The sequence below is a fragment of the Antrostomus carolinensis genome, unplaced genomic scaffold, assembly GCF_000700745.2.
Source record: "Antrostomus carolinensis isolate BGI_N321 unplaced genomic scaffold, ASM70074v2 scaffold1269, whole genome shotgun sequence".
Classification (NCBI taxonomy): Eukaryota; Metazoa; Chordata; class Aves; order Caprimulgiformes; family Caprimulgidae; genus Antrostomus; species Antrostomus carolinensis.
The window spans coordinates 1,623-8,958 of record NW_010340417.1 but is presented as its reverse complement, the minus strand read 5'-3'; positions in this window follow the sequence as shown (position 1 = coordinate 8,958).

The following is a 7,336-nucleotide window of genomic DNA, read 5'->3' as shown; positions in this document are numbered from 1 at the left end:
TATTTTGTTTTATTTTGTTTTATTTTGTTTTTATGTTTTGGCCATTAATAAAAATTCCAAGGGCAGATCCAAGGTCAGATTCTACCAGTAGTCTCCCTCCAGCCCAATAATTCCCTTTCAACACTCCTGTTATAATCTCGCTATTTTCTTGAGCTCTCTCTTACAATTCTTTCACTAATCCATATTTTCTCCAGGCTAAATCCCATGATCCCAGCACCACATGATGCTGCTGTAACATGGCTTATGACTTACAACAAAGCTCATGACTGACCTTTGAGATCTTGACCCACAACTTGATGGATTTATCTGTTCTTACTTCACTCGCACATATTGCCAACATCATTCAAAGCCTTCTTCCATGGCTAATCCTCCTCACCATTTTTCATAATCTCCTTGTTATTCCTAATATCCTTTTGATACTAGGAAATCACACTCCAGTTAGGTGTTGCACACTTCCCCTCTTGCTTTTCCCACTTCTTTGTGACAGAAAGTAATTTTACAAAGTTTTCTTTAAGGAATGGCAAGTCTCTTCCACATTAGCTTGGAGTTGTCCCACTTAATTTTGCTGTTGCTCAAAACTTGTTCTTCTGAAAGTAGAACAAACCCTTCTATTCTCATTCTGCATTAATTTAGCTTTCAACTCTACTTTAAAGGCATCAGCTAATCACCTTCCTAGGTTGCCCAAGGAAGTTGTGGATGCCCCCTCCTTGGAAGTGTTGAAGGCCAGGTTGGATGCAGCTTTGAGCAACCTGGTCTAGTGGAAGGTGTCCCTGCTGCTGGCAGGGGGGTGGGAACTGGATGAGCTTTTTTAAGGTCCTTTCCAATCCTAACCATTCTATGATCATCAATCCTTATGACTTTCCTGCAAAGCTGTCCCCATTTATATTTATTTTCCTCTTAAAGGATAAAAAATGAGATTCAAAGTCAAAGCTCTGAGAGATCTGAGCAACATTCAGACTCACCTAATGTGATGCAGAATCAGATCAACATCGAACTTGCTGGTGTTCCCCAAGAAAAGCATTCCAGTGTTCAGTGGAAGTCTTTGGGCTGGTGCATGCTGCAGGACATGTCACCTCCAGACTGTCAGCTGCTGCAGACACATGAGAACACTAAAATGTTGTTGTTGGCTCAGTGTCTATGTGGATTGCTTCTTTCCCCTTTGGCTAAGCAGCCTTGCAACCTCAGAAGAAGAGGTGAGTTTGAAGCAGGGAAGGTGAAATGCTCTCTCTTCCTTTTGCTCCAGAGCTGGAGCTGGAGCTGAAGCTGAAGCTTCCTCCACTTCCACAGGCAGTACAGGTGGACACACGCAACCACCCATGGATCACTGTGACCTGCAGCCAGGCAGAAGATCCAGCTGCGGTGATATCTACCTCCTCTTGTGGTGGCAACAAAAAATTGCAATGTTCAGAAAACCGCTGGTGAGCTTCTGTCTACGCTGAAATCGAAGGCAGTGTGGCTGTGCCCAGGCCAGGGCTTCTGCCTGGCTTAGTGACACACTTGACTCTGGGTATGGTGCAGGTGCCTGTGTGATGGTTGGGGCTCACCACATCTGCTCCTTGCTCTTTGGTCTGTGGGTCATCAAGCTCAGCCCCTCCTCAGGGAGCCAGACACAAGTGGAAGACCCTGCTCTGGAGAGTGTATTTCCTACAGCATTCCAAACAAGCCTGGGGAGAAATCTGGGCTAGATACTGAAAATATCCCTGTTTGAAGCTATGATCTGGAAAAATAAATAATGGTGACCTGTCCCAATTGAATCTATGGAGCTTTAACAATGCTGACCCATGAATTTTGATAAATATACTTCTACTATTAATAATGGCACTCAGCTGCTCAACCATTGCAGGAGGTATAAAAGCTTTCTGGCTGAGCAGCTGCAATGCACATTTTGCTGTATTGCTTTCCATAAATCCATAGCTGGGATCCTCTTGGCCATGAGTAAAGGTCTCTGGAGAGCACAGAGCTGGCACAGTCTGCTTCCCTGTCTCTGTTTGTCTGGTTGTGGTACAAGGAGTAACAAACCCTATGCTTTAACCATCTCCAGTTAGATCCTCGTTGAGTTGTGTCCACCCAGCAGCTCATTGCCAATTGACGTCACTGTGACAGGGGATCTGGAAATGAAGAGTATAATGAAGAATTGTGTCCCCAGAATAAGGACCAAAAATCTGTTCTTAGAGTTGCATGCTTCAACTTTGTACAGAAACATCAGATGATGCTCCATCACTGCAGGAGACTGGTGAAAGGCTACTTGATGTGGTCCATGGAGCTCTGCTATGTGCAGCTTTCAGTGTTATTCAGAAATGGAAAAATAGGAGGTCGGTCATTTCAATGTGGATAAATGTGAGGTGACACAGACAGGGGAATATGATCTAAAACAGAGGAGCTTGACCTTGAACTGGCCATTACAGCTCAGGAAAAAGATGCCGGGGTCCTCATTGATGGTTGACCAAAATTGTAGCCTTGATGTGCAGCAAAAAGCCAGCAAAATGTGGTGATGTCATCAGGAAGGGCTCTCAAAACAGGACCGAGGGCATCTTTTGCCTGTGTGTAACAGCTGGGTGCACCCACATCTGTGCAGTTCTGGCCTCTAGAGCTAAGGGCACAGGGTCCTGAGCAGGACAACTGAGGTGATCAAGAGGTTGGGGCAGCTGCAGTGTGAGGAGGTCCTAGGAAGGCTGGGATTTTTCCTTGGAGAAGGGGAAGCAGAAAGGGCCAACTTTACAAGATCATAAAGTGAAGGTGGACCTAGTGCTGAGCAGATTCTGCATGAAGAGGCCATCGATGAGTCTAGCAGATTGGTTTAAAATGAATGTAAGGGGAGAATGAACTTCTGGAACTTGCTGCCACAGGAGGTAGTGGGTACACATAGGATCAGAAGGTTTATAAATGGTATAGCAAGTCTTGGAGAGGTCAACAGACAGATGCTGAAGGCAACAGGCAGGAATGTATCCTCTGAAATTGTTCTTGCTGCTGCTGTGGATGCTGGAGGAGCACAATCACAAATGGCTAGGCTGGTGTGCTCTCCCCAGACAGCATCTCCTGTTGCTGAAAACAACACTGGGAGAGAAGAACCAGTGATCTGACCAGCAGAGCATTTCCTGTGTTCTCAGTTTCACCATCCCTAAGCAAATTCAGATCTTCTCAGGTCTGGTTGGTGTGTGGTAGGAAATCAGGTCAACCAGCAGGAAGAAAATATTTCCATTCAATTCCCATCTCTGTAGTGAAAACCTGATCAATCCTCAGTGGACAATGGACAATGTCAAGCAGGTATGACTGAAAGATGTTGTAATCTCATTGAAAAGAAAAGGGTTGCTAGTGATATAGTTGCAGCAAAAATCTGGCCAGATCTAATTATCAAAAAAGACATGGTCAGCCACAAAAAAAAGTGGAAAACCAGTGCAAAGTAAACATGGAAAGCTTCTGGTTTTGTTTTTTTTTTTCAGTTGATGAATGGCTCCAAAACAGCAGGGACAGCACCAAGAAGGCATCAGTGGCCAACATCATGTTGTCACAGATCTGCTCCTTCTCCTCCCAGATGTAAAATCCAAGACCTGGATTCTGTTGTGAACCTCTCCAAGGACAGGGATTCATGATGCTTAATGCCTTTTCGGTCTTGGGAGCTCACAGAACGAGAGCTGGGTTCCTCACAGATCAGCTCTGAGGTGGATCAGCAAAAAGGTTTTCTAAGATGTTGCTTGCAGCATTGAGCTTTTTGTGATGGCCAAGGAGAGCAGACAATGTTTTAAGTTCTGCCAATACTTGTTTTTACCAGCCCTGTCCTGTCTGGAGGGGCTGGTAGAGTTGTGCTTGATGTGGCTACTCTGCCAGGAACAGTCTCTGCTTCTAGGAAAGGAAGGAGAGAAAATATCTGAAGTCCTTCATCAAAATTGGCACTTTAGTGAAGGCTGACTCTATTTTCTGTCTTCTATGACCACTTTTCTTTTTCTCACTGGCAAAACAGCCAGTGGAGAAGGTGGGAGGATCCTAAAAAGTGTGGATTAATGTATATTTCAGTCATTCCAGTATTTTCAGATTGCTCACCTGAAAAAAATCCCCTTTACCTCAAGAACTAATTGAAGCCACATCCACACAGCCAGTGTGTTTGGGAAGTGGTGGAGGGTGATGGGGTCACAGAAATGAGACAAGAAGGTCTCATCATTAGCAGGATAAACAGAGGAAACTAAGGAACTATAAACCAGTCAACTTCAAGCCACAAAAAAGCAGTGGGACATTTAATCAAAGAAGGAGATGAGTAATAACCATGGCCATTGCCAAGAATGAATCATTTCAGAGGAGCCTGTTTTCCTTCTGTGACAGATTCCAGTCCTTGGTTCAACATTATTATTCACTGTTCCTTCATCAATAACTTCTATGTTGTAACGGAGAATGTGTTTATTAAATTCTCAGATGTGCCTGAGCTGGAGGGGCTGTGAGCACCCCAAAGCACTGGGTTAAAATACAAAATGTTCTGGACAAATCAGAGAGATCAGTTGGCTATGGAAAACCTGACATTCAGGGAAGAGGAACTGTCCAAAGACATGGCAAACAAACCGCTGACGCAGCAGGTTTTCAGCGAGAGACCTGTAGGCTGCAGCAATCATGAGTTGTGCTATTGGCATATCGAACGCCAATATGAGATGTATAAACAGAAAACCAGTTTGTAAAACACATCATGTTTTCCCTCCTCTTTCCAGCATGACGATCTCTTGACTGGTGTCCTAAGATCAGCTTCCAGTAAGGAATTAATTCTGTATCTTCCCTCTGCTTCTCTGTTAAATTTTGAATGGGAAAATACTGGGCAATTCCTCTGGGATGCTTGACTTCCTCCAGGTGTGTAGACTTCTGTGTCCCTTACCAGGGTGCACTCACCTGTCAGACACTGACAGGAGTAGTATTCAAGCTACTGGAACAACACTGTTTGCTGTCGCTCAAGAAACTAGTAAAAATGTTGTGATCAAGTGAGTCATAACCATCAAACTTGTTTCCTGATGTCATTTTAGTTCCTCTTTCAATAAAAATGAGCTCCGAGATGCCCCATTGCCTTGGTGACCACCATATAACAAAATACTGTGTTGTTCTGTGGGTGTCTTTGAACCATAGATTCTTTGTCCATCAAGAGTAAATGCTGCTGAGTGGTGAGAACGGCCTCCAGATAACGGAGACATCAGAACAGGCTTTTGCCTCACCGGGAGATGTTCATCTTCCTTCTCCTCCTGAAGCTGTCCACTGTGACTCTGCGTCCTGAGCGCTACCATGGCCAGGATCAGGGGGCTTTGTCCCCAAAGTTCACCTCCTCCACATCACCTGGTGCTGCCGTTGCTGTGACAATGTAGATGTTGCCTCCACCTCTCTCATCAGCACCAACCTGGGCCAACAGTGGGGTAAATATTTGTCCTGCTCTGCTCCAAGCCACCACTGCAATGCTGCCAGCATGGCCCTGGGACAGGCCGTGTCCTGGGGCAGATGAAGCTGCAGCCACTGAGAGATGCCTGGTGAAGGGAGCCCAGGGCAGTGTGCTGGGTGACATGGGGTGACCAGCTGCTGGGGCACCCAGCACTGGAAATGGGCTGCTGGGGAGTGCTCCTGCACCCCTCCAAGCTGGGACCAGTGTCCCCAGTATGCTCGGGACCTGGGGCTGGCTGGAAGCCCACCCTGACAGCCTGCTTCCCCTTCTCCCCTGCAGTCAGGACCAAGGCTTGGTCCTCTGCACCCTCTGCCTGGTCCTGATAAAGCACCACGGCTTGAGGTCCCCATCTTGTGGCAGCAAGGACAAATGGCTGGGAGGAAACTCAGCCTGGCTCTCTGGAGCTCAGCGCTTCTTTGGCCAGGCAGAGCCCTGGGGAAGTGCTGCAGAGCCTGGACACCACCCACTGCTACACAGTGTCCTCCCTCCTACACGGGGCCCTGCTGAAGGACACAACAAGCCATGGAGGTGGTTGTAAGTGGAAGCCTGGCAGAGGCAGTGGGGACAACTGCCACACAGAGACTGTCCCCTGCGTTGCTCTCCCACCATGTACACAAGGACCTCACAAGGGCCCTCTATGTCCAGGTTTGGACCATCCCAAGTCTGCGTGGGATTTGATGCTGGCTCTGCCCAGTGCTTTACATACTGTGGTGGTTTCACTTGGCTGGCAGCCAAACACTGCACAGCCGCTCGCTCATTCTAGCCCCCTCACCCAGGGAACAGAGGAGAGAACTGGAGGGACAAAAATAAGGAGACTCATAGGTTGAGAGAAGAACAATTTAATAATTGAAATTAAAGAAAACTTATAATAGTAATGACAATAATAATGGTAGTAATAGTAATTTTAAAAGTATACAAATAAGTGATGCACAGTGCAATTGCTCACCACCCACTGAACAAGCCCAGCCTGCTTCTGGATAACGATCCCAGAGGAGCAACAATCCCAAACCGAAACCACAATCCTGTAAGAGCCAGATCCTGAGAGACCCTCATTAATATACCAAACATGACATTATATGATATAGAATATCCCATTGGCATATCCAAATGCCAATTCGCATTTGCTAATTTTACTATCCCCCCTCAGTCCTTTGCACCTGCAGAATAGTGAAACATGGAAAAGTTGGAAAGTCCTTCATCTTCCAGCGACAATTGAAAACATCAGTAAGTTATCAATGTTCTTCTTGTAACAAATCCCACACTGAAACCAAAACACAGCGCTGTTCTAGCTACTGAGAAAAAAATTAGCTCTGTCGCATCCGAAAACCAGGACACACACTAATCCACACTGCCTTGCACCCCCACCATGCCCCTGCTCCCCCGGGAGAGAGTCTCTGTGGAGCAGAGTTGTGCCCACAGCCATGTCTGGGTGATGTCAGCTGGAAGGGTACAACCTGCTCCAACCCCCTGCTCCATGCAAGGGTAGATCAGGTGGGTCAGCAATGCCCTGACCAGCTTTGTCTTCCCCTCCTCACCGTGCCCAGGTGTGGTGGGCATATGGGGCCATGATGCCTGTGGTGCTTTGCAGGAGAGACCCTGGGAGCTGGAGGGCCTCCCTCCCTCTCCAGTGTCATTTGGGGTCTCTTCTGCTTCTGGTGCATTCACTGGTGGTGACTGGAGGCCATGGGGCTGGGGCAAGTGTCCATCCTTGCAAATGCAGGGGACCAAAGGGGCGCGTGGCAACCTGGGCTTGACTCCATGCTGTGGCTGCACCGGTCACCTTGGTGCTTTCTCGAACCTTCACCCCAGCACCGAGCACCTCCCAGCCCTGGCAGGGACAGGGCAGCCTTACTCAGCACCTGGCAGGTTGTAGCCCCCCAAGACTATCTGCTGCCCCGTCTCCCACCACACCCACAGCTGGAGGAGAGCCCATGT